Source organism: Bombyx mori, chromosome 9 (genome assembly GCF_030269925.1).
Source record: "Bombyx mori chromosome 9, ASM3026992v2".
NCBI classification, from domain to species: Eukaryota; Metazoa; Arthropoda; class Insecta; order Lepidoptera; family Bombycidae; genus Bombyx; species Bombyx mori.
In genome coordinates this window covers 3,511,281-3,520,452 of record NC_085115.1, presented here as the reverse complement: position 1 = coordinate 3,520,452, position 9,172 = coordinate 3,511,281, and the positions used below count along the sequence as shown (strand labels likewise).

At 36.5% G+C, this 9,172-nt stretch overlaps 1 non-coding gene across 1 annotated transcript; it reads right to left on the bottom strand.

Moving 5' to 3' along the window:
* Positions 1-2,887: 2,887 nt before the first annotated feature.
* TRNAV-CAC (transfer RNA valine (anticodon CAC)) lies at positions 2,888-2,960 on the bottom strand. Its single transcript has one exon. It is a non-coding gene; the product is annotated as a tRNA-Val (tRNA).
* Positions 2,961-9,172: the final 6,212 nt, after the last annotated feature.

Genomic DNA, 9,172 nt, shown 5'->3' with positions numbered 1-9,172 from the left:
TCTTCAATTAATTTTATATTTATTTTATATTTGCACACTTTTTATTTAAGTAAGAGCATGCTGAACTTTTCAAATTTTCTATAACCTGTCTATGCACCATGTCTCTGGCAAATAAATCATTTGAATTGAAATGAATTGAATTAATAATTTTTTAGTATGTTGTAGGGCTTATTCTGAACGAGTAAGTACCATCATCCGGCTTGTTTCTGAAGCGAAGGAAGCATTCCGGCTTGAAGGTTAGGGCAGCCGACATACTATCCGTACCGCGGAGACTGACGTCGTTGGTCGTCTACTATCTCCTCGACGACCCGTCAGTCGGGCGTCCTCGGGGTGGCGCCGCGTGTCTGGTTGTAGTGTTGACCGCGGGAACCCCCCTACTTTGACCGGGTTTTGACCTCGCACGGAGATCGGACGTCGGGTGTAAGAGTGCAGGAGTATCGTTTAGTGCGGTAGAGCCCTAAAATTCCTTGGGCCCGCGGTCTGCTCCCAACACCTTGCAGATCGTTGAGTCCCACATACCCGGCGTGCCCTCTAGGCTCGGGGACCTTGTAGGAGGTTCGGCCCCCGGCCCGGAAAAAAAAGCCGATATACTATGCAATTGATGTTTAAAATCTTTGCCACGACTCTTTAAATATTTCTTCAACCAGAAGAATTATACTAGGAAACGATATTGTGAAAAGGAATTATTTTGTGATTATAAAACAGTATTGTAACTAATTAACAGAGAGCACATGATCTAAACTAGAGGACATAGCTTGGAAATTGAAGAAATGATTTCTTTCAGCACCCTAGACTGCTGAAGACGTTTAATGCTGTACATTTTGATGAATGAAACCAGTAAGTATTTCTTTAAATATGAATAAAAAAATATGAATAAAATACCGCCTTCAAAATCACAATCTATATCTAGCAAAACGTTCGATTCACAGCAGCGACTATTTCATTTCCAATTTCAATTGTTTTAAACATAATACTAAGTAATATATTTAAGCTAGTTTCATATAAAATCCGAGGATGTTTCACTAAAAGTAAACAAGTGAATCGCCCGACGAGTATCCGGAACTTAGCGGTTCTTATCTGACAGTTATCGAATAATGGCGTCGGGTTATCGATCCTCGAGTCTCTAAGACCGAATTTATTTTCATTAAGATAAATAGTGATAAGCTAAGGATAGCTTAGAGTTATCGTAATTCAAATAGTATTAGCTTGAATTTTATCTATATATTATAATAATACGCGAAGGAAAAACTTTGTCGCCTTTTTACGAAAATTGCGCGGACGGAGGAGTATGAAATTTCCCACTTATAGAGAATATAGAGAAGGAGTGCAGAATGCTAATATTTTTTTAAACTATGCCTAAAAATACATTTAATCAATAAAAAAAACATTACACACACTACCATGTATTTGACACACACACGCACGCATACTATTTATTTATTTTCAAACTTTTGTTCTTGACGTCTGTTGTCAAATTGAGAATAGATAAAATATTGTTTGTCTTTATTAATATTTTTCTATAGTGTAGCCTTGGTGAAATTTGTGATAATAGAAGTATAATAGTCTTTGAAAATAGAATCTTAATAGTGTACACACTTATAATTTCAATGAATTATAGTCGAATTTCGACTTTTTATTTATTTATTTGTATTGCCTAGATGTGTGGACGAGCTCACAGCCCACCTGGTTAAGTCGTTACTGGGACCCATATACATCTATAACGTCAATGCGCCACACACCTTGAGATATAAGTTCTAAGGTTTCAGTATAGTAACAACGGCTGCTCCACCCTTCAAACCGAAACGCATTACTGCACCACGGCAGAAATAGGCGGGGTGCGGACTCACAAGAGGTCCTACCGCCAGTAATTACGCAAATTATAATTTTTGCGGGTTTGATTTTTATTACACGATGTTATTCCTTCACCGTGGAAGTCAATCGTGAACAATTGTTAAGTACGTATTTCATTAGAAAAATTGGTACCCGCCTGCGGGATTCGAACACCGGTGCATCGCTAGATACGAATGCACCGGACGTCTTATCCTTTAGGCCACGACGACTTCAAACGACCACTAGTTTAATCTGAAAGTTTAGGTCGGATACGTTATTTCTGTTGTGAAGCGATACGTTTTGCTCCAAAAGAAGTATGTTTGCCCTTAAATGTTACCGAGACTTCGATCTGATATTTTATGTTGGACGGCGTGGTTCGCTTGCTTAGTTCGCGTCTACAAAAGGAAACCGCGCAATTTTATAATACATATTACAAAGTATGTTTGAAAAGTTTTACTTATAATAATTGTCACTGTGAAATTGCATTTTATCTTCTTTGTAGGCAAATAACATATTACTAGAGGTCCCGCAGTAGTCGAAATTCGACTATAATTAATTGGAATTGTAAGTTTGTACACTTACAATTATTTTATACTTCTATAATCACAAATTTCGCCAAGATTACACTATAAAAATATTAACAAAGACAAACCATATTCTATTCTCAATTTGACAACAGACGTCAAGAACAAAAGTTTGACAATAAATAGTATGCATGCATGTGTGCGTCAAATACATGGTATGTAGTGTGTGTAATGTTTTCTTTATTGATTTAATGTATCTTTTATGCATTATTTTAAAAAAATATTAGCATTGTGCACTTCTTCTCTATATTCTCTATAAGTGTGAAAAGTTTCATACTCCTCCGCCCGCGCAATTTTCTTAAAAAGGGATACAAAGCTTTTTCTTCACGTATTATAACATATTATTATGACGTATAGTTGTCGATTAAGACATGACAAGCAAAAAAAAGTCAAAATCTACGAATAAATATTATTATTTATGCAAAATGCAAAATTATAACAGCAACTCTATACTGAAAATCGAAGACAAAAAGTGTTTCCGCCCGGGATCGAACCGGGGACCTTGTGCGTGTGAAGCACACGTGATAACCGCTACACAACGGAAACTACATCCATTCTTTCAAATACACGTTATTTATACAAGTAATCTTCGATTATCATAGTGTATTTTATTGTCTGACATGTCAGTGATAATTGATTTAGCAAAACATATAGAGTCTGTATACTTTTGTTTATTTTTATTGCGTAGATTGGTGAACAAGCTTACTGTTCAGCTGATGTAAAATGGCTATTAGAGCCCAAATAACGTGAATTGCTTTTCTTTATAAACTAATGTTCAAAAGAAAATCGCCAATAATTCTTATTGAAATAACACAAGTTTTCGATAAAGTTTATTCTAATCTGGTTTAATACATCTTAAGGAATTTTAGAAATAGGAGGTTGAGTTGAAATTAATCCTGAAAATAAATAAGCAATTAATAGATTTTCGAGAACCCGCCAAAGTAATACCGTGTTCAAGAAATAATATAATATTTTCTGTTCCTTGTGATTCAGTTTATTGATACTATATTTTTAGCTAAAAAAAGCCGCGTGTGAACTTTGTTTTGAATTAAATGCGGGAAATAGTCCACGACCGATCTGATGTCAACTGGTCGCCGGAGTACATACACAACACAACGTGAACATTAATGTTATGAAAAAAGAAACAGCCATTACGGCTTAATTAAGACTTCAACCTTATATTTTAAGGCGAATGGTTCATTTCTCATGTTTCTGGACTAACCACTTCAGACCAGGTGGCCTGTTAATTCGTGTTTCCATACAAAGCAATAAAAAATATGTTTTATTGTTTTTTATTGAATTTTTTTCGTTAAATGATAAATAATTTCTATTCGGGTTAGAAAGCCGATTCGTATTTTTATCTATGTATATATAGGCTAAGACGAACTTAACTGAAGTACCATTTTTTTGTTGTTTGTCAGCCGATTTAACTTTTTTTGTTGCCATGGACAATAATAATTTAGTGCTATCAATAAAAAAAGTTTTGGAAGTAGACGTTTTGTTTTCTTAAATGTCATCGTCTTAATGTAAGTAACGAAATAAACGAAGAAATCTATAAGTAATAATTACTTTAAATTATCTATATTTAATATTTTGTAAAGTATTTAGCATTCGGTTTGACGGATGTGCGTCATTGTCTCGTATCTATGTATAAGTTCTTAGCATTCGTCATACAGGAGAAAATACTAGCTTAAAGTTTAATCTGGAACGTTCTAAGATTTTAGCATTGATTTATCCGTTACATAAGTAATTAATACGGTTCTTTAATTCTTGTGGTGTTTTCACACTACCGTTCTTTTTTTTCGGCAACATTTCAGTGCTATGACTCAACAAGGACCAGTCTTTTCCAAGCTATGTGTGTATATTTTATGAAATTTATCAATGAGGTATCCGACTCAGGCGACGGGGCAAAGCAGAGCCGCCGTCGCCCAAAACATATCTTGTCGGATCCCACTTTATTTCTTGTCAGATCCGACAGATTCACTTTCGGTGCTTTTAGACTCCTCAAGCACCGGTCAACGACCTCGTCGAGATCGTCGACTATGACGAAGAGTTCGATGTGCGAACTAAGCCATAGACACAGCCCACTGAGTTTCTCGCCGAATCTTCTCAGTGGCTTGCGATTCTGATTCGGTAGTAGATTCAGCGGAGCTCTGCTCTTGCTAGGGCCAGTGTTAGCAATTCTATCAGGTTGAGCCCGTGAGCTTACCTACCGGTCCGCCTGAAGTTGGAATAGAAGGGTCTGCCAACGATTAGGTAGTATAAAATAAGACACGTGTTTTTGTGAATTTAAGAACATCCCAGTTGTGTTGTGTACTTAACTTGAAAAAGAGTAGGAAATCTTAATTTCTTAGTGATTCCTCAACTCATGAGTATTTAAAATTGTGATTCCTAATGATCCATTCGAATGATGTTTGATTACATCCACACTTTCGTACTTACACATTTTTGGAACGAAGTTCTTTATCGCGCGTTGTGAAAGGGGGCTAGACGGAAAAAATTCTTACGAAAAGTTGTCACGACACTTTTTGCTATAGTAAGCTATTGCGGCGTCGTATGTTTCTCTGTCTGTCTGTCTGTCTCTCTCTCTCTCTGTCTCTCTCTCTATCGGTGTCCATCCGGTCTCTATCCGGTGTCCCACGACACCACACATCGTTTTTTTGTTTTTATTATACTATAAACATGGAGATGTGTTTTCGTTTTTGTTTGTCCTTTTATGTCGAAATGAACAAAAGGATTGTCATAATTTTTTGAAATTAATACATAGTATTAAGTCAAGAGAGTGACATGGGCTACTTTTTTTCGGATAAAATATCTCATTCCAACGAGAGACTATACTACTGACACTTATCCATGTAACAGCTATTTATTCTTATAAATTTCTGAGAAGGAAAACACTAATGTATTATAAGTCGACATTACAACATTACTACGGTAGCGTTCCTCATCCTGCGGACCGAATGAAAAGCAGTCGACGTCGCCCAAAACACGTCATTACGGATCCTCCCGATCCATTAACGGTGCTTTTAGAAACCACAAGCACCGGTCATCGTTCGAACCCTTCGACGCAAGCAACGGGTTCGACGAGTAAATTAACCCACAGACACAGTCCACTGAGTTTCTCGCCAGATCTTCTCAGTGGGTCGCGTTTCCGATTCGGTGGTAGATTCTGCGAAGCAAGGCTCTTGCTAGGGCTTGTGTTAGCAACGTCGTCAGGTTTGAGCCCCGTGAGCTCACCTACAATCTCGGCGAATCTAGATTAAAACCTCGAGGTAGCTAGAACAGGTAGGAAAAAAAGTTAAAAACTACGGTAGAAAAAATAATTAGAAATGATGGTTTAGTCATTAGCAGACAAAACTAGAAAAAAAAAGGAAAAAACATAACGAAAGTACTGTTTGTTTTTACACCCCTCGTAATTTAGGTGACTTCTTCGAAAAGCAATTCGTTCGGAAGATGTAGGCAAAAAAACAACACACCCCGATACAGAACCATTTATCTTATTCGTCGATTATTCGCGCTTATATTGTAACTTGAGCATTCAGGAAATGTTCAAAGAACGAATACAAACATAATGATACAGTAAGAAGATAGAGTATTAAACGGTAGGCAGCGGCTTGGCTCTGCCCCTGGCATTGCTGAAGTCCATGGGCGACGGTAACCACTCACCATCAGGTGGGCCGTATGCTCGTCTGCCTACAAGGGCAATAAAAAAAAGACGTTGAATACTTAGTTAATTGTTAATATGTATACTATTATTTTTAATATTATAAAGCTGAAGAGTTTGTTTGTTTGAACGCGCTAATCTCAGGAACTACTGGTCTGATTTGAAGAATTCTTTCAGTGTTAGATAGTCCATTTATCGAGGAAGGCTATAGGCTATATATAACATCATGCTAAGACCAATGCAAGCGGAGCACCAATAAGAATGTTTCAAAATCGGTGTTTTTTTCCCTTCTGAGAGCTTCCACTGCGTGCGCTGCGGAAACGGTTAAAGTTTCGCTAAAATAATGTATGATAGAAATGTTCCTCTTTAAAAGATCTAAAAAAAAGTCCGCAACAGCATATGTCAATATATTAAGGTTGGCTCACTATAACGTTTTTTATGCCAACCAAATTTGTTCTAAAATAAAGCATTATTTGTGAACGTGTTTTTATAAGGATGATATTCTACGTTAATGAAGAGGCGGGTAAAATTTAGCGTTATGCGAAACTAACTATTCCACGCGGACGAAGTCGCGGGCAAAAGCTAGTTAAATAATATTAGGTTAGTAAATCGGTCGGCATATGTCAGCGTCTTTCTTTCTACCGCGAAGCATTTATGTGTTTCCGTTTCAAGGTTAAAACTGACGTTGTATATAATTGAGAATTTGACTCCATATCTCAAACTGTGACTGGGCCTATGGTCAGACTAGATCTTCTGCTCAATCAATTGATAATAGCTGATAATTTCGTATACTCACTCTACCGTACAGATATTCATGTCACGCTCGTATATTGTTCTATGAATATTCAACTAAAGGCCGCGCGTGACCGATCTATGTGACCCGTCACATCACCACGGGAGCGTTAAATGACAATCTGTGACGTAATTATGGGAGATTGGAGGTCGCGTTTGAGAATAAATTGTTTAAATTTCCTTTTAAATTTTGTTGGTGAGATATTTATTTTTGTTTTTGTAAAATATTTAAAAGAATTCTTCGATTTATGTTTATGCTTTTCCGTTTGAGGTTCATTGGTACACTTAAATACAAAAGTGTTTTATATGTACAGTATGATTACATAAATTGGCAAATAATATTATATTTTAAAATATACATTACTGGTGGTGGGACGTCATGTGAGTTCGCACTGGCAGGTACCACCTACATATTTCTGCCGTGAAGCAGTAATGAGTTTCGGTTTAAAGGGTGGGGCAGCCGTTGTACTATAATGAGATATTAGAACTCATATCTCAAGTGTGGAAGTCTATGGGCTCCGGTAACCACTTAACATCCGATGGGCCGTGAGCCCGTCCACCCACGTATGCAGTAAAATAAAAAAAAAGCCCCATTTACTTAGAATTGATTCTTGTGAAGCTCGGCGGCGTCTGAATTCTCAAATTATCTTACAATAACTAATGTCTTGTGATTTACAAAAATACTATGCATAAAGTACCATATTTATAAATTCAGAAGCTATTGTCGAAGCACATACAACAAGATGTCTAATTAAATCTCTGTTTCGTTCCGCCTTTACGCTGTTGCGTGGTAATTAGTAACATCGCATTGTATCAATGTACAGACCGATGCATAGATGTACTTGATTTTATACTATAACATTAGCATTGATACAGACCTACAGAGCAAGGATGTTTTATACGCAGTTGTTGTTATTACTAAGTAATTTTAAGATGGCATTGCAATGCCAATTATGTGTGAAGTAAGTTTAAGTCGTAAGTTTTAAGTCGTCGTGGCCTAAAGGATAAGACGTCCGGTGCATTCGTAACTAGCGATGCAACGGTGTTCGAATCCCGCAGGCGGGTACCAATTATTGTAACGAAATACGTATTTAACAAAATGCTCACAATTGACTTCCACGGTGAAGGAATAACATCGTGTAATAAAAATCAAACCCGCAAAATTATAATTTGCGTCCGCACGGGTAGGTACCACCTATGCCTATTTCTGCCGTGAAGCAGTAATGCGTTTCGGTTTGAAGGGTGGGGCAGCCGTTGTAACTATACTGATACCTTAGAACTGAAATCTCAAGGTGGGTGGGGCATTTACGTGGTAGATGTCTATGGGCTCCACTAATCACTTAACACCAGGGTGGCTGTGAGCTCGTCCACCAATCTAAGCAATCAATAAAAAATAAAGTAACAGTAAAGCTAGATTCTTAACATAGCTTTTGTTTTAATTTGAGCAATTTGCTATGTTACTGTACGAGTATTGTGTGATATTTAAGTTTTTTTCACATCTTTATGTGCGGGTAGGATGCCGCCGCTTATAAAGGTTAGTGCGGAAAAGGCATATTTCTCTTACATTTTGTGACACGGTCGCCTACCGATACCTTTTCTATTTGACTCAGTGTAATTTGTAAGTCCTTTCTATTTTATTTACTTTTTTAGGGTACCTAGTTGTTAAACTTTTTAACAATATTTCACTTCTGGTTCCTAAAAGTATAATGTTTTTATTTCATTTCCAACGATTAGCGTTAAGTGTGCATCAATTCAGATATTATGTAGCCAACATGTCCACAAGAACGTTTCTATGGAGTAATATCAAATCATTGTCTTAGTAAAAACCCGTACCGGTTTGATCACGCGAAATTTTTATTTTATTAATAATTTTTATTTCACTATTTATTATCGTTTCGAATACTATACAGAGTTCGTGGTCACGAATGACTAGTTGATTATCAATTAATTATTATTAATTAATATCATTAATTAATAATAATTAATTAAGAATAGTCTAATTTTAAAATGTTACCTGGCTGACTTAACATTCAAAACGAAGCGAATTAGTCCCGCACAAATATAATATCACCAATAAAATTAGTCTATTCTAAAAAAACATATTTCTCATCTTCATCAGCTGGGAATATTTGTGTTACATAGATGCTTGCAATAGACTAGAACTGATTACAAATTTATTGTGTATACGCGAAATATATTCTCTTGTGCTGATTTACAGACAGCCAATATTTTACAGAAAACGAGCCTCAAGCGAATCATCGTACGTAGCTCAGTGACCAAACATTACAGCTGTTAATCCGTC